At 49.2% G+C, this 25,904-nt stretch overlaps 1 protein-coding gene across 2 annotated transcripts in view; it reads left to right on the top strand.

Annotated features, from left to right (window-relative positions):
• The window catches only part of ERICH1 (glutamate rich 1), a 109,302-nt gene that overhangs the window by 60,592 nt on the left and 22,806 nt on the right, over positions 1-25,904 (top strand). Inside the window, exon 7 of one of the 2 annotated variants that reach the window (XR_004478057.2) lies at positions 7,739-7,937. The gene's annotated coding sequence lies outside the window, so the exon portion shown is untranslated. Of the gene's footprint in view, positions 1-7,738; positions 8,110-25,904 lie in introns of those variants that run through there. The other variant, XR_004478056.2, reaches the window with a different exon arrangement.

Here is a 25,904-nt window from a genome sequence, read left to right as displayed (position 1 = left end):
CTGCCCGTTTCTTGGGGCACCTGTCCTCACAGGAGGAGTGGCCAAGGGGCCTGGTCGGACGCCAGGTGTGAACGCAGACAGCCATAGACCAGACGTCCCCCACCCTCCCTCCTAGGTCACACGGGGCCCCAGCCCACCATGCTCGATGGGAACAGGCTAAGGGTTCAGTTGTGCTCGGGACAGACGTGAGTGTCTTGTGCAGAAGCTGGACCGGTCAGCTGTCCCCGATGCAAATGCAAGGCTGACAGAAATGGACGTCGTGGAAGAAAGCTCAGAATTGGTGTTCAGATATTTACAGACAGCTCGCTCTCCCTCTGAAGTCCTCCCAAAACACAGTGAAGAGGTTTTTTAAAGGCACAAATTCACGACTTACAGTGATGGGGATGGCAGACCTGGAAAATCTAGTCCTGGTCTATTGGTACAAAAAACAAGAAGCAACACAGTTTACTCAGAAGAATAGCCCATGTTATGAGCTGATTGTCCCCGCTGCCACCCCAAATTCATCTATGGTGTTTTATTACAGCAACTTGCTATGGTCTGAATGTTTATGTCCCTCGAACATTCATATATTGAATCCTAGCCCCCATGTGATGGTTTTGGGGGGGACATTTTGGGAGGTCATGAGGGTAGAGCCCCCATGAATGGAATTAGTGTCCTTCTAACAGAGACCCCACAGGGCCCCCAGCCCTTCCTCCACGTGAGGACACAGGGAGAAGACGCCATCTATGAACGAGGAAGCTCTCACCACTACACCTTGCTGACACCTTGATCTTGGATGTCCAGCCTCCAGGACTGAGAAGCAGACATTTGTTTATAAGCCCCCAGTCTGTGGTACGTTGTTACAGCAGCCTGAACAGACTAAGACACAGCCCAAGCTGACTAAGCCCAGACGCTCAAGATTTGGCAACATCAGGTTCTGTAGAGAAGGTGAAGGTCACCACTGAAATAAGGAGGATCCTTTAATGGTCAGTTAAGAGGTTCTGACCCCTGAGGCCCCTCCGCAGCTCTGTGCCGCCCAGTGACTGCACCTTTCTTATCCCTGCAAAGACGGAGCTTGAGTCTCTGGAGGAGAAAAAGCAGAGGTTCCCTGGATGGAACCAGGTGCAGCTAAGAGCAAGGCTCCCATCCTGACAACATGGCATCAGGGTGTCTCCCTTGTTCTCTGCTTGCAGCGCATCCCTCAGGCCACTTCCTCATCACACCCCAGGGCTCCCAGCTAGTCCCCAGCTCTGCCAGCCCCCAAACTTGTCCTTCACGGCTCTTACCACGTCTAACTGTGTGTGTGTCTGTGTGATGTCCCACTATGCCCGCCTGCAGATGCCAGGGCCCTCCAGGAGGTCTGCTGTTTACATTCTGTCCTCAGTACTGTGGTCGGGGGGTTGGCGCACAGCAAGACTCGATGAACCTTACTGAGTGGATGAGTGGTTGGAGGCCGGGGACTCAGTGCAGGTCGTGTGGAGGGAGGGCAGGGCTCGAGGGGCTGTGGACCAGAAGAGAGAGACAGGAACCAGGAGCTGAGAGTAACAAAAACAGGACGGGCAGTCAAACCCGGGAGGACCATCCGTTCCAAAGCACTGGAAGCAAACTGCACAGAAATCCCAGAGCTGAGCACACAGAACTTGTAAGTCTCATGGGAGAAAAAACAAAAGCAACCAGGAGAGTTTAGACAGCTGGGTCGGGCCAGGTGTTGGAGAGGGTGTTGGGCTGTGCACAGCTGCAGGACGGGTGGGCAGGACAGGACAGCCTGGAGAGGGTCCAAGCACTACTTTAAACAAGCACAGGCCTCGCTTATGACTCTGCCGCTCTGCCTTCGGGCGCGTCACTCAAGGAGGTTCACGTGGGTCCTTGAGCTCATGCACGAAGATCCTCGCATTGGCGCTGCTGGTGGTGGCTGCAAGCAGGAGGCTGCTTGGTGTCCACCTACGGACCAGGCCATAGTGTGCGTGTTGAAAGTGACAAATCAGATGGACATGTAGCCTCACAGGTGGAGTGCTAAGAGGAAAAGTAAGAAACGTTTTCATAAAAATGCATGCTCGTAAAACAATAGCAGAAATTTTGCAAGAATGTGTTCAAGTAAAAAGACACATGGTAGAGAGGGGAGAGGGAGTGGGGAAAAAAGGATGAATGACAATAGCCAGAGAGCTCGCACACAGCAGGAGTGGTCGTGTGGGGTAAAGTGAGCAGCATGATTAATTCAGCAGCTGGGGTCCTAGAGACAAAGGAGCAACCAACCAACCACACAACCAACTAAACCAACCAACAACACAGCCACTCAACTAGCCAATCAATCACTCAATCAGCCAGTCACACAACCAATCAACCACACAACCAACTAAACCAACCAACAACATGGCCACTCAACCAGCCAATCACACAACCAATCAACCACACAACCAACTAAACCAACCAACAACACAGCCACTCAACTAGCCAATCAATCAGCCAGTCACACAACCAATCAACCACACAACCAACTAAACCAACCAACAACATGGCCACTCAACCAGCCAATCACACAACCAATCAACCACACAACCAACTAAACCAGTTAACAACACAGCCACTCAACCAGCCAGTCACACAACCAACCAACCACACAGCCAACTAAACCAACCAACAATACAGCCACTCAACCAGCCAATCACACAACCAACCAGCCAACCACACAAGCAAATATGCAACCAACCACACAACACAACCACACAACAAACGGCACAACCAGACAACCCACCTCAACGAAGAAAAGAGTGAGCTACTCGATGTAGGTGGCTATTTGGTGCACCAGAGCCTCATAATTTGAAATGTGAAATCCGCACTTTGTAAAAATTGAAGTCCATGTGAGTGAAGGGCAAAAGAAAACTAACGAAATTCATATTAGATTTTTTAAATGTCAAAAGATTCTGAGACTCCTGGCTATGCTAATACACACATAAATTTCTCTGCAGGGTTAATTATTATTTGCTGTGTTTGATTCACTTACAGCATGCCTGCAGCTTTGGGGTGTGTGAATGTGAGAATAAAATAGAATTTATTACAGTAAGTCACAGAGTGCAGTCTCCTGTCTAGAGACACAGAGGCCTAATCTGTTAGAAAATCTAGGCCAAGACGAATAGCAGAGCCTGTGCTGCTTCTCTTGCTGAGAACGTGCACGTGTGCCTCAGACCAGGGCTCACGCCGAGGCCCAGCTGCAGCCCAGGCTCTGCAGGGACAGCCTGGGAGCACGGAGAGCAGATGGTGTCTGGTTTCCTGGTTTGCAGCCTTCTCAGCGGCCTGATGTGACCGTGCCTGAAGGGAATCTGTAACTAACGGGAATTAAAACACCACATCGGCCAAGTTGGCAAATTGTTGACTCTTTAAAATATGTTCCATCAGATGCCACTCATGTTTTCAATATGCATTCTCTTTTTTTTTATAAGATGTATGTTAGCTATGCATGTACCGTTTTGAATGAGGAAAAAATCAACCTTTATTCATAAAATTACTAATCGGCATTGAAAAGGGAACTCAGGGACCCACACTTCAGTACATGAACAAGAGGGAAGAAGTCAGACATTGCAGAGACATCTTGGTGAGACGCTCCGGAGACCCCACACGAGCTGGGTGGCTGCAGCCGAGCTGCATTCTGGGGCAGGCGGTGTCGTTCCTGAGTTTTCTCAGCAGTTTGTCTTCTGCTTTCCCCTCTCTCCCAACTTGCAGAGGTTTGCTTTGTGCCCCAGAGATTTTTCCTGCCCTTGCTCTGTGGTAACCCTGTGGTAGAGCCTGGGAGGGGCCTTGTCGGAGGGGAGGGGACGCAGGGGACATGGGTGGGTGTGGGTGGCCGAGAGAGCCAGGAAGAGCTGGAGGCGTGTCTGGAGACCCAGCAGCCAGCGTGCCCTGCGGCCCGGCTCCTCCGTGGGCAGAGGGGCGGCACCGGGGCTGCAGGTGCAGCCTGAGCCTGGTCTCTGGAGGACGCTCGGTCATACACATTCATGCCCCGCAGGCCTTCACGAGGATCCCCAGTGCACAGGAAGTGCTTGTTGAGGATACAGGGGAGGGAAAACGCTTTTCTTCTCGGCTCCCGGGTTCTGCGCTGGGGCCTGGAAGCTAAACCTGCAAAAGACAGATTGACAAGAGGAAACAAACAGTCTCCTAAGAGGTGATCACACACACACACACGCACATACACACACGTGCATGCACGCACAAACACGCACACACACGCACATGCACACAGACACCCACGTGCACACGCACACAGACATGCACACACAGACACAAACATGCACACAGATACATGCACGCTGACACACACGCAGATGCACAGAGAGACACTCAGATGCGTGCACACACGCACATACGCAGACACACACACACTCGGGAAAATCCAGTGGTGAGGAGCTCAGAGGGGTGGTTAGAACTCGACTCATTTGAGCAAAGCACAGGGGATTTGCAGAGAAGTGACAAGACAAGGAAAGGGCAGCAACCTGCGACGGAGAGCCTATGGGGAAACAAGTGCAGATAAGGAGGGCGTATGTTTGCCGTATAGATTCCTCTGTGCCTCCCTGGGCTGGAGAGAGTCTGGATGTGTCTCCAGGGATGAAGAGTCTAGGAGGCGTCCTCTTCCTGCTATGGGGGTGGAAGACACATTACAAGTGGACATTTCTGTCCTGCTTCTAGGAAAGTGGGGGCAGGGAGCCGCTGCTCCCCAGTCGCCTTCAGCTCACAATGGCCCTCGTGCCAAAGAAACCAGTGCTGGGGGGTGGGGGGAGGCGTGTTCTGCCCCTGGGTCTCCTGGCTCCTCCTGGGCTCTCCTGGGGTGGGGGGGCAGGCTGGCCGTGGGGTCCTGGGCAGTAGGTCTGCACCGCCCAGCATTCCCTGAAGGCCTTTCAAGAAGCCCAGAGGACTTTGGGCAAAAGACAGAAACTTAAGATAAAAGTAATATATCTTCTGGGAAAACCAAACTACAAGGGGAGCCTCTTGGAAAAGCAGGAGTCTGCGCTGTCAGAGAGACGAGTGAGGCTTTGTGCAGATCGTTCTGACTGGATGTAGGCAGGACCAGGGGAGCCTTGCAGGAGGAGGCGTGGGGATCAGAAACAGGAGGGAAGGCCTCCCCCATGAGAGGATAGGAATTAGGTCAGCAAAGGCGATGAGGTGAGAGGCTGCGGCTCCCTTGATGGAATTAAAACAAGTGCAGAGGGCTTCCTTGGTGGCACAGTGGTTAAGAATCCACCTGCCAACGCAGGGGACACGGGTTCAAGCCCTGGTCCGGGAAGATCCCACATGCCGCGGAGGAACTAAACCCGTGCACCACAACTACTGAGCCTGTGCTGTAGAGCCAGCGGGCCAACACTACTGAAGCCCGTGTGCCTAGAGCCCGTGCTCCGCAGGAAGAGAAGCCACTGCAATGAGAAGCCCGCGCACCGCAAGGAAGAGTAGCCCCGCTCGCTGCAACTGGAGAAAGCCCGCGCACAGCAACAAAGACCCAACGCAGCCAAAAAGTAAATAAATAAATTTATTTTTTTTTAAAGTGCAGACACGACACCCTCCCCGTACAATTAATCAGACAATATTATTAAATTATCGTTTGAATAATCTTTGAAAAAGGTCTTGAGATGTAGGATGCTTTAAGGGTCAAACTATTAACCTTTTACCAAGTAATTAAGGCCATCAAGTTATAACTGTATGTAAATGTAATGGTGCTTTGCATCCATTTCCTCCAAGATTAGACTTGGGGGTTTCTTCTTTTTTTTTTAATTTTAAATTTTGAAAGTGATGCCTGTCAACCCTGTTATATTTACCCAAGGGATGTACTGAACAGCCCATCCTTTTTGTCCTTGTTAACTACAAACACATTTAGACCATGCTGAGGCCTCTTTCCTTCACAAGAATTAATTCCAGGAAACTTGAAACTGAACTCTTGGTCAGGCTCCAGCAGATGGCCCACCAGCGTCCAGCGGTGTATCTGTTTTAATGTAAAACCACAGAGTGGAGCAGATGTTCGTCCCCTGCCTCCCCTGTCAGGGGTTGAGGAAACGTCAGCCACACCCAGAAACGAGGAGCTGGGGCGGCCTCGGGGGAGTGACAAGGGTGACAGGGGCAGACGTCAGGCCAGACCCTGAGCACGGCGGAAGACGTGAATGGACTGTCCTGCAGGGCCTTGTCCGGTTTCACATTTCCCTCAAACGCTCACTCCTGACCCTGGAAGCACTTGCTTTGAAGTCTTGGTTGAAACAAAACTGGGATTTTTAAGAAAAGTAAAAATAACACAATTTCCAGTACTTTAAAATGTGAACTGTATTTAAGCTTTTATAGGCTTTTGTCAAGATCAGATTGCAAGGATTTCAGTCCCAGCCACACCCAAAGTGAAAGAAAAGATCCTGTCCTGTTTCCAAGGAACCAGTGGCCGGATGGGGTGAGGGTTCTGTCCTGGGTGCCTCGCCCTCTTCCCTGGGGCCTCCTCTTCCCTGGAGGCCTTCCTCACCCTTCATTGTCACCACAAACAAAATGAAACGAAATACCGGAAATAGAGGCCTGGATGGAACGAAGGCTGCAGAGCACCAATTCCGTGGAGCTCAGAAATCACGTGCTCTGTTTACACTCACAAGAGGAGAGCGAATCTCTTCTATCGAGAAACCTCGTTCACGCTCGTTTCTTGGGTTGGGTTTGGTAGTTTTTCAGGATCACAAGCAAGAAAACATTACGTAGAGAGAACCAGTCACATATCTAGGATGTTTGCACACATTACTTCAAAGGTGGGGGGCTTACATGGAAGGAGGCAAGTCACCCGGACCAGGACGTCTGGCTGGTACTTGGGAGCAGGGAGGGGCGGGGAGGGGGCAGAGTGGGGCAGGGAGGGGGCAGAGTGGGGCAGGGAGGGGCAGTCTGGGTGCCGACCAGGGCGGGATGTTCCTTAGAGCCTGCGTCCAAGGGGCTGCAGTTGGCCAGGGGGGTTTGCATGTCAGTGGCTCCCGGGAGGAACTGGGAATGAAAAGTTCAGCTGAAATACAAAGAATTCACATTTTTGGTATTAAAAGATAGCATCTGCTCCCATTTCATGGCACTCACCCTATACAGGCTCTTCGTTTACGTGGAGCATCGTTCAAGAATCTGTGACTAAACGCCCAGCTCTGCACCTACTCCTCTGTGTCCAGGACGGCCACTGGGGCTCGTCCTACAAAGGTGCTCAGAGGGCTTCCCGGCCAAGGCACAGAGGACGTGCCCCTCAGGTGTTAGTTATCATCGTTCTTCTAAGCGTCTTGGAACCTCAGCCGGAGACATAGGGTCAAGAAATAGGACATGTCATTAGGGGCAGACAGCCAAGGAATTCAGAGCCGGGGTTATTTATTTATTTATTTTGCGGTACGTGGGCCTCTCACTGTCGTGGCCTCTCCCGCTGCGGATCACAGGCTCCGGACCCGCAGGCTTAGCGGCCGTGGCTCACGGGCCCAGCCGCTCCGCGGCATGTGGGATCTTCCTGGACCGGGGCATGAACCCACGTCCCCTGCATCGGCAGGAGGACCGTCAACCACTGCGCCACCAGGGAAGCCCCAGAGCTAGGGTTATTTCTAAGCCCAGCGCCTGGGTCGGTCACTTTCGCGGTAGCCCCTTCAGCTCATGCGATGACCCCCCCACCACGCCCATGACAGGCGGGTTATTTGATATTTCGTGTGTGCTGAGCTGTATGTAGCCCAGAGGCTCTGAATTAAATTCTTAGTGCAAAGTGCTTTTCAAACCGTCGCTTCCTGTGTCTCTGTTTCAGTTCTTCTAGGAAGCTGTTTTATCCAATAAGATAGATTGGAGTTTTCAGCCTGGAAGAGGGAGCAAGGTGACCACGCCACAGAGACGCCAGGGTGGAAACGGCAGGGGTGGAGCCCCGGCCGGCCCTAGATGGAGCCGGGTTCCAGGAGGAGAGAGAATTTATGAACCTGTGAGATGCCCGCGAGCGCCTGGGCCCAGAGGTGAGTCCCTGGGAGAGCTCGGCCTGTGTCACGCCTTTCACCCGGAACAAGACAGGCAGAGAAGTGACAGCAGGGGGACAGCGTGTAGCTTCCGAGGGTGGGAACGGTGGTGGGTGAGTGGGTGAGGGGCTCCGGCGCAGGCTCTGGGCTGAGTCTCGGGTGGAGGTGAGCGTGCAGCCCTCTGGGAGGGGGACACGGGGTGGGGGGCTGGGAGAGAAGAGAGCTTTCCCTGCCTTTGCTGCTGCTTAATCAGCTTCAGCTCAAAGTGAAGTTATGTCCCAGAGGCCCTTCGGTGGGACACGTGCTGGTTTCCTTCGCTTCGTGCCTGATGGGTGATTCTGCGTGGGGGGGGGGGGGGGTGGCAGGAGGACCCAGGCCGTGGGTATGCCCACCGTGCCGGGGCTCCGGGGGGCCTCAGAAGGGTGCGGCCAGCCCGGCGGCTCCGCTGGCGTCAGCGCCTGGGGAGGGAGGGAGGCTGGAGCCCCTGAGGACCACAGTGACTGGGCTGCAGAAGCAGGAGTGTGGATTCAAAGTCGCCTCATCGCCGAGCGCTGCGTGCGGGCCGGTCGGTCGGAGCCCCGGTGTGCAGAGTTCACACGGACGCCTGTGGGACTGAGCCCAGGGCTCCGTCCTCGGGCCGGATGAAGGGGACAGAATCTGTGCGGTGTCCTGGACGCGAGTCAGTGCCGGGAGGGCCACGTCCTGGGGACCAGGTGACTTTTCTGCGGGAGGAAAGGTTAACAAAGCGTCGGGGCCGCGCGGGCGCCTCTGACCCAGGTGTGTTGCTGCGTGTTCCCTCTCGGGCGGTGGCCAAGCGCCCCGGGTGTTCGCCAAGCGTGTTGCTGGGACCGGACACGGCCCCGTGGGTGGGGCCCACGCGGGAGCGCGCGCTCTCTCTGTCTCTGCTCTGGAGGCCGGGGTCCGGGGGTCACGGTGCCGGCAGGGGGCCTCCCTGGGGGCTGTCGGCCGCAGACCCCTCCCTGCCCCCGCTCCCTGTGTCGCTGTCCGCCTGTCACTGGATTAGGACCCGCCACCAGGACCCCCTCTAACTCGAGCGCAGGTATAAAGACCCCTCCCCGCATAGGGTCACGTTCACGGTGCGGGGGCAGGACCCCCACGGCTCTGGGGGACACAATTCAACCCCCAACAGTAATAAGACAGTTCCTGAGCTTGGAGGACGTGCGCAGGACGGGGTCAGCGGCCGAGCCCCTCGCGGGTCATGACAGCCCCGCTGGGAGGTGGGCCCCACTCTGCCCTCCTTTCTCGGAAAGGGGTTTGGGAGCGGGGGCTCTGGGACCGCAGGCCAGAGTCAAAGCCCGTCCCCCTTGGCCTCTGGGCCCCGGGGTCCCGTGAGTAAATTGTGTCCGAGATGGAGTCTTAGTTCATTTCCAGGCCTACCACCTAGGAGACTGTTGTTTATCATTTTGCCTCTGAAGATACTGGCCATCCACCAGCTCTGTGGCTTGAGGAGGAGGGGCCCGGGGCCCCAGAGTTGTGAGGCCGCCCTCACAGTCAGGACTCAGAAATCGACCTCAGTTGGGCTCAGGCTTTGTGCATCTGAAACGTCGCCTTTTGAGAATTGCTTCGTGAGCAGGCAACTCGAAACGTTGGGTTTTCAACATGTAAACGCAGTTTGGTTTTGAATCCATTTGTGATCTTATGAGAAGAGGCCTTACGATTACAAAGCCCTTTCTTGTAACTTCAGGTCCAGCCTGTGAAGTGAATTTCTCTTTCTTGGTAGCAGCCTTTGGGGTTAAGAGAATCCGCTAATCAGAAGTGAGACATTTAGTAGAACTAGCTGTCCTTTTTATTTATTTATTTTTGGCTGCGTTGGGTCTTTGGTGCTGCACGCGAGCTTTCTCTAGTTGAGGTGAGCAGGGGCTACTCTTCATTGCAGAGCACAGGCTCTAGGCACGCAGGCTTCAGTAGTTGTGGCTTGCAGGCTCTAGAGTGCAGGCTCAGTAGTTGTGGCACACGGGTTTCGTTGCTCCACGGCATGTGGGATCTTCTCGGACCAGGACTCGAACCCGTGTCCCCTGCATTGGCAGGCAGATTCTTAACCACTGCGCCACCAGGGAAGCCTTGGACTAGCTATTCTAAGAAGCCATCCCGGTCGTGTGAGAACTTTGGAAGCTGGTTTCCAGGAGGTGGTGGGTAAGCCAGCTGGGGGTTGGTTGGTTGGTTGGTTTTGGGGGTGGGGACCTGGGTCATCAGGGAAGAGTTCTTTGGAGAAGGTGATTCCCATCTTCCCGTGCGTCCTGGCCTCTGCTCTGGACCAGACTGCACCCCAGTCACTGGACCAGCCCCCTGACCTTCTGTGATGTTATGATAAAAAGTACATGCTTGCTCTTCATGCCCAGCTCCTGGCCAGAGCTCCCAAACCTCTCTGATTTCCTAAGCAATGAAAGTGCCAGGAGCATCTTTTGCTCTGGTATTTGGTCTTTTTCCCCACTTCCTGACACAGAGCCCCTAACCCCCCTGGGGTTTCCTGGGTGATGGGAGCATGTTTGTCCAAACGAGGCAGCTCTGGGTGGTCCTGGACAGGGCTGGTCACCAGGAGGACCAAGCCATGGTCAGAGGCTTGGGACTTCCAGCCCCACCCTCGTTCTCCTTGGAGAAGAGAGGGCTGGAGATTGAGTTAATGACGGATCGCGCCCTCGTAACATGATGGAGCCTCCGTCAAACTCCCAGTAACGGGAGACTTGGGAGCTCCCAGGCCGGGGCGCATGTCCCTGTGCTGGGGGCTCAGAACCCAGGGAAGCACGCCCATCGGCTCCTTACATGATAAGAATTTGATAAAGGACACAGATGAACAGCCAGAAAATAGGGCACAGAGCACGAGATCTCGGGGTCCCTGGGAGCTCCTGTCCCCATGGAGTTGGGGTGCATCACCCCCAGCCTACAAACTCGGGGTCAACCTGTGACTTTACCAGGTGCTTACTTGTAACAACTGCTGAGGTCTGAATGTGTGTGTCCCCCCAAATCCATGAATCTGAGACCCTAACCCCCATGTGTTTTGGGGGGCTCTTGGGGGCAGTGAGGTCTTGAGTGTGGGGCCCAGGTGAACGGGGTCTGTGCTCTGATGGCAGACACGGGTGAGCTGTGTCTCCTCCATCCCCGCGTGGGGACATCCACGACCTGGACAAGGCCCCACCTACACGCCGACGCCCTGATCTCGGACCTGCGCCTCTAGGACTGAGAGGGGGCGTGTCGTGGGGTTTCTGCCGCAGCCCCCCCACCCTCTCTCTCCTGCAGCAGATGGGCTGCTCCTTGGGGCTCCTCCACCCTCCGCTCTCTGCCACCTCCCACCTCACAGGCCAGGACCTTCAGGGGGCTCCCCAGCACCCCCCGGCCTCCTGCTGACCCTGCCCCCGCCCTGTCTGCTCTTCCTGGGGGCCCGGCTCCCTCTGCTGAGGCGCTGGTGCACGTGAGGCCTGACTCACAAGCACGCACCTCAGGAATGGAGAAAGCTTTCATCCCGGCAAAGGGACCTGGGAGACACTTCTTGCCGTGGGTGTTCTGTCATCCTGCCTGTTTCCACCCGTCCCGCCCGACCCAGCTCTTAGGTCCCCTGCATCTACTGGAAGTGGCAGTTTCTAGACCCCATGGAGTAAATCTGTTTTGAGGGGGTATTTTTTCTTTTCAGCTTTATTGACATACAACACGCGCATTTAAGGTGTACAGTGTGATGGTTTAATACACACATGTATACTGTGGACTGAGTACTGCACTAGGGTTAGTTAGTTCCCCCAGCCCTCACATCATCACCCTTTTCCTGTGGTGAGAACGTTTTAAGATCTGCTGTCTTAGCGACTTTCAAGTGTACAATACAGTATTAGTCATACAATCACCACGCTGGACATTAGATCCCAGAACTTACTCGCCTTCTAACTGGAAGCTTGTGCCCTTTGACCAAGGTCTCCCCATCGCCTCACCCCCAGCCCCTGGCAACCGCCATGCTACTCTCTGCTTCCATGAGTTTGACTTTTTTAGATGCCACGTATAAGTGAGATCATATGGTATTTCTCTTTCTGTGTCTGACTTGTTTTACTTAGCATAATGTCCTCAAGGTCCATTTATATTGTTGCAGATGGCAGGATTTCCTTGTTTTTTATGAGTAAACAATGTTCCTCTATCTATCTATCTATTTATCTATCATCTATCATCTATCTACCATCTAGCTATCTCTATCTATCGTCTATCTAATCTATCATCTAATCTATCTATCATCTATCTATTATCTATCTGTCTCTCATATTTTCTTTATCCGTGCATCTGTCAGTGGACACCTAGGTTGTTTCCATGTCTTGGCTATTGTAAATAGTGCTGCTATGAACATGGAGGTGCAGATATCTTTTCAAGTTAGTGTTTGCATTTTCTTTGGATAAGTACCCAGGAGGAGATTTGCTGGATCACACAGTAGTGGAGGGCAGCATAGAGGTCGTGTAGAAATGTGTCGACTGCAGCCATGTGGGCTCTTCTGGTCTCACCGAGCAGTTGAGGAGCAGGTGGTGGCTTGTGTTGGTTCGTCTCCTCAACAGCATCACTGGAAACGCAAACTCTTGGTGGATTTCTACTCCTGCATCTTTCATATGTTGGCTCTTGCTTGGGGCTTCATGGTCACAGGGGCTAAAGGGTTCGTTTCAGGGAAGAAGGGGGGCTTAGATATTGAGTAAGGCGGTGAGGAGCATCCAGGTCACAGGACGTGATGCCCATAAACTCACACGTGGCCTCGCCCCATCACACGTGAAGAGCCAAAGGGCCACCTCACAGCTCACAGGCTCTCAGCCTGCCCTTCTCCCAGCCCTACTTAGCTCGGAGGAAGACCACTCATTTCTGTCAGCGGTTTCCAGCCCACGGTGCACGTGGTTTGGACAAAGACAATGGCCAAGCGTTTTGAGAACCTTCTGGTACAAGATCCCGTGCAGTCACTTCTCTGCCGTTTCAACTATAAGGATCCTTATCGTCTCTGCTTTACTCCCATTGACTCCGTATTGTGAAAGAGCTTATCTACCAAACTGATTTTTAAAAATTGTAATGGCATTGTGGGGTTGCGGGGTGTACCATCTGTTTCTTCATGAGATAGCAGCAAACTGGCCTCTACACAAGTTATCCCCGTTTACATTCCCACCAGCAACATCCAGAAGTCCTGGTTGACCTACGTCCCCTCAGTATGTCTCAGCCTTTCCTAGCTCAACACCATTAACGTTTGGAGCTGGATAATCCTTTGGGGGGATGCTGTCCTGTGCACTGCAGGGTGTTAAGCCCCATCCCTGGCCTCTACCCACCAAATGCCAGCAGCACCCCTAGTTCTGACAACCAAAAATGACCCCAGACACTGCCAAATATCCCCCCTGGGGTAAAAATCACCCCACTTGAGAACCACTGATGTACTTAATCTTTGTCAATTTCATGTAAATAACATCCTTATCTTAATTTGCATCTCTCAATTTACCAGGGAGGTTGAGCCTCCTTTCTGACTTTTGGCCATTGTGTTCCTCTTTTGTGAATTTTCTGTTCATAACTTTTGCCCATTTTTCTATTGGGTTGTTTGGTTTATTCTTACCGATATATATATTCTTTAAGTATTTTGGATACTTATCTTTTGTTAGTTATTCCAGTGATCTTTCTGCACCAAAATGATGTTCATACATTTATCCTTATAACGATAGGAAATATAAAGCCTCTTGAATAAACCTCCATATATTTTTAAGTAGATGGGCTTTAAGAATCTTTGGATGATTTGATCTTTCACTTTCTTTTAGTCTTAAGTAAGATGAGTGAACTTTTAAAAATTTCTTTGTGGGGGACTTCCCTGGTGGCACAGTGGTTAAGAATCCGCCTGCCAATGCAGGGGACACGAGTTCAATCCCTGGTCCGGGAAGATCCCACATGCTGCAGAGCAACTAAGCCTGTGTGCCACAACTACTGAGCCCTCGCACCCTAGAACCCGTGCTCCACAACAAGAGAAGCCACTGGAGTGAGAAGCCCGCGCACCACAACCCGCGCACCCCAACGAAGAGTAGCCCCCGCTTGCCGCAACTAGAGAAAGCCCGCGTGCAGCAATGAAGACCCAACGCAGCCAAAAAGAAATTAACTTTTAAAATATTTTCTTTCTGGCTTTGGCATTTTAAAATTTTTTACTCAAGCTGTGCTGCTAATCAGGAATTGTTGTCAAAACTTTGCATGAAATCAGTCACAGGTTTGAGAAAAATTATCTTGAGACTTTTTCTCTGAAAACATTAACTAATGAAAGGTATTAACTCTGAACTGTTTAGTATTTTTCTCTCTGTAAGGATTGGTGGGTTTTTTAAATGAATTTCTTTTATTCCTTTCAACAAAGGTTGATTGAGGATGAGGCAGGACACCATAGATACTATCACGTTGAACAAAACAGTCTCCACTTGAGCAGTTTGTGATTAGTTGGGAAAATAAGACACTGGTGCAAATCACCAGACCATCAGAATTTAACACCTAAAAAACAAAAACAAAACAGAAAAAACCTCGCAGCCGGATGGGTTTATCCGGCAGCCGGCTTTCTGCCGGTGCACTAGGTGGCGGTTAGAGTCTCCGTCCCAAAGAGCACCCTGGTCGTGGAGGAAACCAGAGCGTGTGTCCAGGGAAGCAGGACTTAACTCTTCTGGCTTGATGCTGCAGAGAGTTTAAAGAAGCAGAGAACCCCGATCTAGCCCTTAAAGAACAGGCAGAATTTCTTTGGTGATAAGAGAGGGGTGGGCTTTCTGGAGCTTAGCGCACAGCTTTGAACATCTGCCTCAGAAATCAGCGCGACCCTGAGCTGGGCGAAGGCCCCCTGGCAGGACGTGCCCTCGAGCAGCGCCTGCTGTGGCGCCCCAGCTCCCTCGAGCACCCCTACATCACCTCCCACGAGGCCATCGCAAACAATTAGTACCTATAAAACCCAAAATTCTTGGGTGATTTTTAAGAGAACTGCAAAAAATGCATTAGTCATCCCCCCCGTGAAAACTCGTTTGCCAGTTTTTATCCGGTGGAGGAAGCTGCAGCCTTTGGGGTGTTGCTGGCGGGGGGTCCCCTAGGCAGTGAGGGAGGGTGGTCTAGGCTCTCTCGCTCTCTCCCACCCTCTCTTTTTCTTTCGCTCTTCCTCAGTCTTTTATTTAGAACCTGCAGACCAAAAAAAAAAAAAAAAGTGCGTGCCCGGCTGGCTCTATTTCAGCGTGCTGGGTACAGCATCATGGGGTCAGTCCCGCCCTGGGCTGCGTGGGGGGCGGGAGGGGGGACCTGAGACGGTGCCACCTCTGTGCCGAAAGGGGAGAGGGGTTGAGCCCCCCGCCGGTGTGACCCGGGCCGGCAGACGTGTTAAGTCCACCTCGGAGATGAGAACGACCCAGGAGCAGAAACTAAAAGGAATCAGGGGAGTTTGCGGGGGGAGTGAGTTATTATTTCGGTTTTGTTTTTCTTTTCGAGGAGCAATACCAGATGAGAGTCCCTTTATTTCACACGTTGGCCTGATCCTGAAACGGATGAAAGGCGTGGGCGTTTCTGGTACTTTTCCAGGCACTTCCCTTTCGCTGCACCGTCTTCCCACCTCTTCAGTGCGTTTGTCACAAACGTAATTACCAGGGTGGAGATTTTGGAGCTTTGAAAGAACTTCCAGAACTTTGGAACTGTAGAGCTGCTCAAGCCATTTTGTGACACCCCCATGGCTGCAGAGTGGGAGTCGGCTCGGGGCGCTCTGCAAGCTGCGGGGGCGGGGGGGAGGAGGCAGCTTTAACGCTCTGCTTGCCCCCCACGTGACCGGCCCTCAGCGCCCCAGAACCCGCCCTGGTGAAGCACACCGTCTGCCCTGACCGCGGCTGGATAAACAAGCTGTGCTCCTTCCGTACAACGAACGGAATGTCATTCAGCTTTAGAAAGAGAGGAAACGCCGGCACCTGCTGCGACATGGATGAGCCCTGAGGACGGTCCACTTAGTGAAAGAAGCCAGAACGAAGGACAGACACTGTGTGGCCCCACTTACGGGAGGCAGCCAGAGGAATCAAGCTGAGAGACACAGAGTGGATGGGGTCCAGGGACTGGGGTGGGGGTTGTGTTCGGTGGGGCAGAGTCAGTTTGGGAAGATGAGAAAGTTCTGGAGATGACGATGGGGATGCCACCAAGCCATGCACCGAGCAGTGGTTAAGCTGGTGGATTTTCTGTGATGCGTGTTTTCCCACAATTAAGAAACAGCCCCTTCCCAGATGTCTCCTCCACTGGCAGGCAACGTGTGCCTGTGTGTGTGTGTGTGTGTGTGTGCACATCTGTGTAGTGTGTGTGTGTTGTATGTGGTGTGTGTGTTGTGTGGTATGCGATGAGGTCGGAGGGCTAGAATCATGCGTATAGGACCAGCCTTGGCGGCTGCCCCCCCAATCCCTCCCAGCTGTAGGGGGAGCTTGGACGGCTAAAGCCCCTGCACATCCCTCCCGGTCACGGTCAGGGTCAGTGTCTGCCGTGCCCCCGCCATCCCCCCATCCCCTACCCCAGGCCAAGCCCAGCTGTCCAGGCTCTGGTCCCGTCCCCCGGCCTCTGTCTGCCCCCCCGACCACCTGAGTGGTCCCAACAACCCCGTGGGGTCCAGACATTTGGAGGTCACCTAGGACCTGCAGGGGCAGAGGTGACGGGGAGGCGGGGGAGGCACGGTCCGGCAGGGATCGGGCCTGTCTGTGTCCGTCAGCAGCAGGTCTGTGCGCAGCGCTGCTTCCGCCACGGCTCCTGGCCCCACAGGCTGTTCGCAGAGCAGTCAGTTGGCGTCCACACACCTCCCTACCGTCCTGACAAAGCCCGAGCGCAGCTGAGGGGACGGACCAGCGGGCATTACAGCCGCCATGCGGACAGAGGCACGCTGGCTGGTGGAGGCTGGTCCGTGGCTCCGGGTGTCTTCCTGTCGTCCTGTCTGTCCCCGCCCACCTGTCTCTGCCCAGCGAGAGCGTGAGGCTCTGGAGTCCCCGTCCCACCTGGGCTGTCCCCTCAGTACTGCCCAACAGATCATCACCTCGCCCAGAGGGCTCGCTGCTCGCTGACTGTCTCGGAAGCAAATCTGGGCTTGGGGTCAAGTAACCCGAGTCTTGATCCCCACGTGAACGGACTTTGTGTGGCGTCGAGTCCTCCTGAGGGATGGGCAGCTGCCTGGATGGAGCTCCGCATCCACCTAGTCTGTCTCATTGGATCCTCCCATCCACCCTGCAGGAACGGGGCCTGGCTTTGCCCCCTGAGGCTCGGCCAAGGGCAGAACCAGGTCCTGTCAGCACTAGGGAGTGTCCAGGGCGCCATGGGGTCTCGGTCTGCCCTGCTGCACTGCCCACTGCCCCACCCCCAGCCGCTGGGACAGGGTTGCTGCCCCTTCCTTTCTCCGATGAGGGGCCAGCAGTCGGCTGGTGTAGAGGCTGGCAAGGAGGCTGGCAGGGGTGAGGACCACGTTCCCAGGCCTGATGGGCAGTAGGGCTCCAGAAAGGCGGCTGAGGGTCTTTCCCTCGATCTGCGCTGAAATCCTCAATATTTGGCTCTGGGGAGAATCTCAGAAAGTGGGCTTTTCTAAAATGTCACAATTTCTAAGCAGACTCAGACCTCCAGGTGTTTGAACCCTGCAGACAACGCTGTGCAGGCCACCCTCATTCTTCATTAAAACAACTTTAAGACAGGCGGGCCACTTTCCTGGAGGACACTGCTGTCGGAACAGGGCCACAGTGGACGCAGGAACAACCACACATTTGACCCGTGTGTGAAAGGGGCAACGAGGCAAGAGGTGCGTCCCCACGTAGAAGGGACGCAAGTGGAATAAACACAACTTTCCTCACTAGGTGGACGTGAACTTTTTTAAACCAACATGACTGTGATTTTATGGGACAGAAAAGTCTGGACCACTTTTTTGAAATGGCATTTGTGCCACAAACCTTGGAAGACCATGGCTTCTTAGCCCAAGTGAAAATGACATTTTGTAAGAGAAATCACACCTGGGGACACATGCACCCCAAGGTGAAGAGAACACGTAAGGCGCGGATCCTGGAGACCTTGGAATCAGGCTTAACGTCCCGCGCCACACAGAAGTGGGCTGTACACACGCCTGCCAAGTGAGGGAGTCCCTGTCTAAAGGCCTGGTCTGTATTACTTTTAACACGTTTGTTGGAGACACAATTCAGAGGCTTTTTGTGCCGCCGTCACTATGGTGAACTTCAGAGCATTTTCACTTCCCCCAAGAGAAACCCCACACCTCTCAGCCCTCGCCGTCCACCACCCTGCGCTCTCAGCCCTCGTTCACTGTCTGTCTTTGGACACTTCACGTAAACGTGCTCACACATGTGTGGTCCTTTGTGACTGGCTGCTTTCACTCAGTGTGCTTTCGAGGTCCATCGTGCTGGGGCCTGTGTCAGTGCGTCATTCCTTCTACGGCTGAATCCTATTCCATTGTACGAATACCTGACGTTTCAGTTTGTAAAGCATTGGTATTAATACTTCTTTAAATGATTGATAGAATCCATTCATCAGATGATAGCAATTTGGGTGTTTCCACTTTTGGCTGTTATGAATATTGCTGCCGTGAACATTCGTGCACAAGTTGCGTGATCGTGTGCTTTCAGTTCTCTTGGGTGTACACCGGGAGTAGAACGGCTGAGTCTAAAGTAACTCTGTGTTTAACTTTTGGGGGACCTGCTGCACTTTTCCAAAGTGGCTGCAGCATTTTATGTTCACATCAACAACATGTGTGATTTCTTTGAATTTTCGTCTCAGTGGCTTCTGCCAGCACTTGATGTTATGTCTCTTTGCTCATAGCCACTTAGTGTATCTGGAGTGATACCCCATTGTGGTTTTGATTTGCATTTCCTGATGGCTAATGAAGTTGGACATCTTTTCATGTGCTTGTTGGCCCTTTGTGTGTCTTCTTTGGAGACTCATCCATTCAAATCCCTCCCTGATTTTTAATTGGGTTATTTGTCTTATTGTTGAGTTGTCAGAGTTCTTTATATATTTTGGATACCAGTCCCTCATCAGATACATGATTTGCAAATATCTTCTCCAATTCTGTAAGTCGTCTTCTTTCTTTGTTGATGGTGTCATTCACAACAACAAAGGTTTTCATTTTAATGTCATCTAATTTATCTATTTTTTGGTTGCTTGTGCTTTTGGCGTCATATCTAAGAAACAATTGCCACATCCAAGGTCATGTGAATTTACTCCTATGTTTTCTTCTGAGAGTTTTGGCCCTTACAGTTAGGTATGTGGTCCCTTTTTACTCGATTTTGGGTATAATGTGAGGAAGGGATCCAACTTAATTTTTTATATGTGAATATCCACTTGTGCTGGTACCATTTGTTTAAAAGACCATTCTTTCCCCTTTGAATTGTCTTGGCACCCTTGTCAAAAATCAGTAGACCAGGGCTTCCCTGGTGGCGCAGTGGTTGAGAGTCCGCCTGCCAATGCAGGGGACACGGGCTCGTGCCCCGGTCTGGGAGGATCCCACGTGCCGCGGAGCGGCTGGGCCCGTGAGCCATGGCCGCTGAGCCTGTGCTCCGTAACGGGAGAGGCCACAGGAGTGAGAGGCCCGTGTACCGCAAAAAATAAAGAATAAAAAAAAAAAAAAAATCAGTAGACCATAAATATAAGGGTCAGGCTGAGGAAGTCTTCTTCTACTCCTGGTTTGGTAAGTGTTCTCTAATTGTCAAAGGATGTTGGATTTTGTCAAATGTTTTTTCTGCATCTATTGAAATGCTCACGTGGTTTTGTCCTTAGTCTATGAATTATATGGTGTATTACATTGATCGCTATTAAAACAATCTTGCATTCCTGGGGTAAATCCCATTTAGTCATATTGCATAATCCTCTTTATATGTTGCTTTAATCTGTTAACTAGTGTTTGGTTAAGGACTTCTGCATCTATACTAATAAGGGACATTAGTCTGTAGTTTTCTTTTCTTGTGGTGTCTTTGCCTGGGTTTGGTATCAGGATAAAACTGTCCTATGGAATGAGTTGGGAAGTGTTCACTCCTCTCCTATGTTTTGGTAGAGTTTGTAAAGCAATTGGTATTAATACTTCTTTAAATGATTGATAGAATTTTCCAGTGAAGCTCTCTGGTCTAGACTTTGGTAGAAAGTTTGTACATTGTTAATTTAATCATTTTACTTACTTTAAATCTATTCAGATTTTCTATTTCTATTTGAGTCAGTTTTGGTAGTTTGTGTTTTTCTGGGAATTTGACATTTTATTAAATTTTATTTAATAAATTTTATTTAATGACATTTTATTAAATTGACATATAATTGTTGATAATGTTCACTTATTCTTTTCTATTTTTATAGTATCATTATTTTTATAAGATGTTACCTCTTTCATTTCTGGTTTTGGTAATTTAGTCTTTCTTTTTTATTCCATTAGTTAGGCTAGCTAAAGGACTGAATTTTTTTTTAATCTTTTCAAAGCAGCAACTTCTAGTTTTGTTGATTTCCCTAATGTTTTTCTACTCTACTATTTCATTTATTTCTGCTCTAATCTAACTTATTTCCTTCCTTCTGCTGTATCTGGGCTTAGTTTGCTCTTCTTTTTCTGTTTTTTTAAGGTGAAAATGTTAGGTTATTAATTTGAGATCTTTTTTAATATAGGCATTTATAGCTATAAAATTTCCCCTGAGCACTGCTTTAGCTACATCCCATAAATTTTGTGTTTTCATTTTCATTCATTGCAAGGCTTTTTAAATTTCCCTTGTGATTTATTCTTTGTCCCATTGGTTATTTTGGATCATGTTGTTTAATTTCCACACATTTATGAATTTCCCAAATTTCCTTCTATTATTGATATCTAATTTAATTCCATTGTGCTCAGACAACATATTATGTATTTCAATCCCTTCAAATGTACTGAAGTTTATTTTATGGTGCATCATATGGTCAATCCTGGAGAATGTTTCGTGTATACTTGAGAAGAATGTATATTCTGCCATTTTGGGTGGAGTTCTGTAGGTATCAGTTAAGTCTAGTTGGTTTAAAGTGTTATTCAAGTCTTCCATTTCCTTCTTGACCTTCTGCATATTTGTTCTATTAATTATTGAATGTGGAGTTCTGGATTCTCTAACAATTATTGTTGAATTGTCTGTTTCTCCCTTCAATTCTGTCCGTTTGTTTCATGTATTTTGAGGTTCCACTGTTAAGTGTATATAGGTTGATAATTGTTTTATCTTCCTTATGAATTGACCCTTTTATCATTACAAAATGTCCCTCCTTATCTCTAGTAACATTTCTGTTTTAAAGTCTATTTTTTCCCTGATGTTAATATAGTCTCTCCAGCTCTCTCATGGTTTGTTTCCATGGTACATCTTTTTCCACTCTGTTACTTTCAGGCAATTTGTACTTTTGAATCTATACTGGATCTCCTATAGATATAGTATATATTTATGTAACCCAGCATACAGTGTAGATTCATATAAATATATGTAAATATGTCTTTATCATATTTTTTGTTTCCCATCAGATAATATCTGAAAATAAATCTTTTATTATTTTCCAATTGTATTGAGATATTATTGACACTCTGACTCTTGATTGAATTATCCAGTTGATTCACATTTAATGTTATTATTGGTATAAGTGGATTTACATCTGCCATTATGCTCATCGTTTTCTATATGTCTTTTTTGTTCCTTCATTTCTCCTTTACTGCCTTCTTTTGTATTAAGTAGATATTTCACGGTACAACAGGTTTTTTGTCTGTTTGTTTTGTTTTGTTTTGTTTTACTATATTTTGGAGTTATTTTCTTGGTGGTTGTTCTACAGCTTATAATACACATCTTAACGTCAAAATCTGCTTCATATTTATACTAACCTAATACCACTGAAATACAGAAATGTTACCCCAATAACATTATAGCTCCATTCCATAGACTTCTTTTTTCTGCTATTATTACTTCTATGTCACAAGCCCAACAATATAGTATTAAAATTATTATTTTATATAAACTTAATTTCTTAAAGAAGCCGAGAGAAGAAAAGAAAGCATATATAAATAAATGGAGTGTGTTATATTAAACTTCTTACTCACCATTTCTGATTCTCTTTATTTCCTCCCGTGGTTGTGGGCATGGGTTACCACCTCTGTCACGCCCTTTCTCTGATACAGCTTTGTCCCTACCCACCTGCCGTGTCCTGCTGTTTCCAAATATGTTACATTTCTATATGTTAAAATCCAAATAATACAATTCTTCACATACTGTTTTATGCAGTTATTTTCTAAATTAGTTACAATATGAAAGGGGGAGAACTATGCCATTATACCATCCTTTATAATTACCTCTACTGGCCTCTTTGTTTCATCGTGTGGATTTGAACCACTGTCTGGTGTCACCTGCTCTCAGCTTGAAGAACTTCCTCGTACACCTTGGAACCTGATTCTGCCAGCAACAAGTTCTCTTACTTTTGTTTATCTGGGAGCGTCTCCACTTCGCCTTCATTTTGCTTGCCGCAAAATCCTTGACTGACAGCTTCTGCTCTCTGCACGTTTCATGGGTCATCCCACTGCCTCTGGCCTCCGTTGTTTTTGTAGCTCTGCCATTAATCTTACTGGGGCTCCCTTGTGCGTGATGTCATTGTTCCCTTGCTGCTTTCAGGAGTTTTCTCTTCTTTGGCTTTCAACATTTTAACTGTGATGTGTCTGGCTCTCAGTCTCTTTGCTTTTATCCTGCTTAGCTTCTTGGATGTGTAGATTAATCTTTTGAATAACATTTGGGAAGTTTTCAGCCATTATTTTTTCAAATGTTTTTTCTGCCCCTTTTCTCTCTTCTATCCAGGTAGTACAATTATGTGTTTCTTGGGGGGCTTAAATGGTGTCCCACATTTCTCTGAGGCTCTGTTCATTTTCCTCCGTCTTTTCTCTCTGCTTCAGCTTGGATGATCTCTCTTGCTCTGTCTTCCACCATCCCACATCTACTGTTGAGCCCATCTAGTGAATTTCCACTTCAATTAATGTAACTTTTAACCCTATAATTTACGTGTTTATGATTTTTATCTCTTGATTGATATTCTCTATTTGATGAGGTGCTTCCTTTAATTCTTTACACATGGTATCCTTCAGTTCATTGAACATACTTATGGCAGCTTCTGTGAAGTCTTTGTGTGCAAAGTCCAACACCTCAGCCCCTTCCAAAGCTTTTTCTGTGGCCTGCTTTCCTGTGTATGGACCACACTTTTCTGCTTCATCAGATCTTGCCATTTTCTTGTTGAAAGCTGGACATTTACATACTATATTGTAGCAACTCTCAATACTAAACCCCGCCCCCTCACCTGCCCTAGTGGTTGTTGTCGGTGTGTTTGTTGATTTATTTGTCTAATGACTTGGCTGGACTAACTCTATGAATTCTATTCCCCTGTGGTGAGCAGCCTCCGATGTCCCTGCTCAGTCTTCTTTTCTTGTTTTCACCTTTTAGACTGGCTACCTAGGGGTCACCCTGGGTCAGGATAAGTGACTTATCTGTCAGAGGTTATGCTTAAGGCCCTGTGGCCAGTGAGATTTTTGTTCTTTACCTTTAGATGTCTGTGCGACATGAAGGCTGCTGTCCCAGTTTACATTTTTTTGCCCCACATGAGGGAGACCAGTAATGTGAATTCCCTGTCGACCCCCTAGTCTGAACCTTTAGGGAAACAACCGTCAAGTCGTCTGGAAAACCTTAGCTTGGTCATTTGAGAGGATCATTTTCATGAAGGCGCACGTGGAGCCCTGCACCTGCCCACACAGATGCACACGGGTTGCAGTAAGTCTGTGGTCGCGAGAATGGGATGTGCATGTCGACGGATCCCCGACTGAAGAGAGAAATACCCGCAAACAGGAAACCCCACCGGGCGGCGATGCTTAGGGAAGATGGGCGTCCGTGCTCCACTTTTCACTTCTGAGAGGCCTGGGCCCGAGTCCCAGCGGACAGCGGACCCTTGAACAACACGGGTTTGAGCTGCCGGGTCCACTTAAATGCGGGTTTTCCTCCAGAGTAAATTCTGCAGGACTGCACGCTCTGCGGATGTGGAACCGCGGATACTGAGGGCCGACTGTAAAGTCACTCGTGGACTTTTCGACTGCAGTGGGGAGGGGTGGTAGGTGCCCCAACCCCGTGTTGTCCAAGGGTCACTGGTATCCAGATCCCAGAGTCTGAGCCTCAGGCGTCCCCCCTCGTCCCTCTGGTCAACCAGGAGGCCGTGTGCAGGTCAGGGCATCCGGTCACCACAGGGAAACACAGGATCCCGTCCTCGGGTTTCCAAGTAAACAGCCTGTTGTTTTCAGGTGACTTGGATGCAGGGATGAACTGGTTTTCACAATTGACTGCGCAGCCTGGAGAGGTTGTGGTGCTGTCACTTCAGTTACTGTCGTGCTCATTCGGTTCCCTGTGTTAGGGTAACACCGGTGCCACCTGGAAACCCGCTTGTGTCTGTTGGGCTTGATGGTTCTGGAGGGGATGCGCTTCCTCCGAGGATACACCTGCTACCCCCTCATTAGCCTGAACTTCTGCCTTTGACTTAGGCCTGCAGCCCGCAGCTGACCCAAAACTAACACCGCAGGGAACCAGGAGCCAGTGAAGGAGACCCAAAATTCTCCTCTGTGATGCGACCCAGAGTAAAAGTTCTAAGTTTAACACCTCTAGGTGTTTGAGAACTTGGAGGAGAGATGGCCTCTCTGGGCCTTGTTTCCATCTGCAAATGGAAATGACAATTCAGTTGTTCTAGATTCCTGGGGAACATAGGAGAAAAATAAACATGGTTTGGCCTGTAGGATCGGGCTTTAGTGCATTGGTCATTTAGCCCCCACCATGAGTAACAAGGCTTTGAAAGGGAGCCCTGATTGACTGCCTTATCATCAGAGGAAAAGAAGTGAACAAATAAGTGGATTTGAGCATCGGAAAATCAAATACCATAAGCATCTTTATAACTAACATTGTGTATGCAGTAATATACTTGATAACTATTTCCCAAAAGAACGAATAATGAATAAATCAACTCAATATAAATTAAAAATTTTTTAAAACAGCTGGGGCTTTAGTCCGCTTTGATGGCCTCTCACAGTTAAAGAAACAAAGGCCCAGAGAAATGAAGGCATTTGAGGATTTTGGAGATATTACTGGCCAAATACTTTATGATTTTTTTATTCATCAGTTTTAACTAGGATTTTATCATTTAACTTTGTATATTTTTTCCTTTTTATGCATTTCCTAGGTTGAGTCTCATGAATGTTTAATTTCTGTTTAAAAAATTTGTTGTATCTACATATATAAAATGCCACAAATTAGGCCTTCTTGCAACTTAAACAGATTTTCTCACATAAGAAGACTAATACATTTAAACTCTACCTTTGGTGCAACATTTTGGCTTTACCTAATGAAAAATGCTCTATTTCACATTTGGAGTATTTTCAGTTTCCTGGATATTTTATCTGTATAATGAAATTCGTAATTCATTCTTTTATAATTAACAGTTTCATTTTGTGCATTCTATAGATTTTATGCACGCAAACATACAAACCTTTATTGGTTCACAGATTCCATTCACTGTCATCTCATTTTAAATAAAAATTGGAAAGTATATGAATATAAATCTTTTGACTTAGGTGAGTGAACATTAATAAAAGATACAACAAACTTGCAAAGATTTTAATCATCCATGGAACTAGGCCCTGAATAGCTGGGTAACATCTTTCAAACTCTGCAGTTATTTTGTTAGACAAACAGCTGATTCCAGTTCAAGTACCTTGTACTCTCAGTGCCTCCACCCACACGTCTTAGGGGTGAGCATTGGACTGTGCTGCTTTGTGTTGTTAAGTCTATATTAAAAGTACCTTTGAAAGTACCTTGGAGCCCTTTTGTTTAGAACAAAAAGCTTGTACTTAACACTGACTGGAAAGATCAAACCTGGCTTATCCACATGATCTCCATTGATTTTAATGTTTTCATTCTTCCCTCTTCTGATTGTAAGAAACTGAGTTGAAAGAGAAGA

Source organism: Orcinus orca, chromosome 21, assembly GCF_937001465.1.
Source record: "Orcinus orca chromosome 21, mOrcOrc1.1, whole genome shotgun sequence".
NCBI lineage: Eukaryota > Metazoa > Chordata > Mammalia > Artiodactyla > Delphinidae > Orcinus > Orcinus orca.
This window is presented reverse-complemented; position numbering and strand designations above follow the sequence as displayed.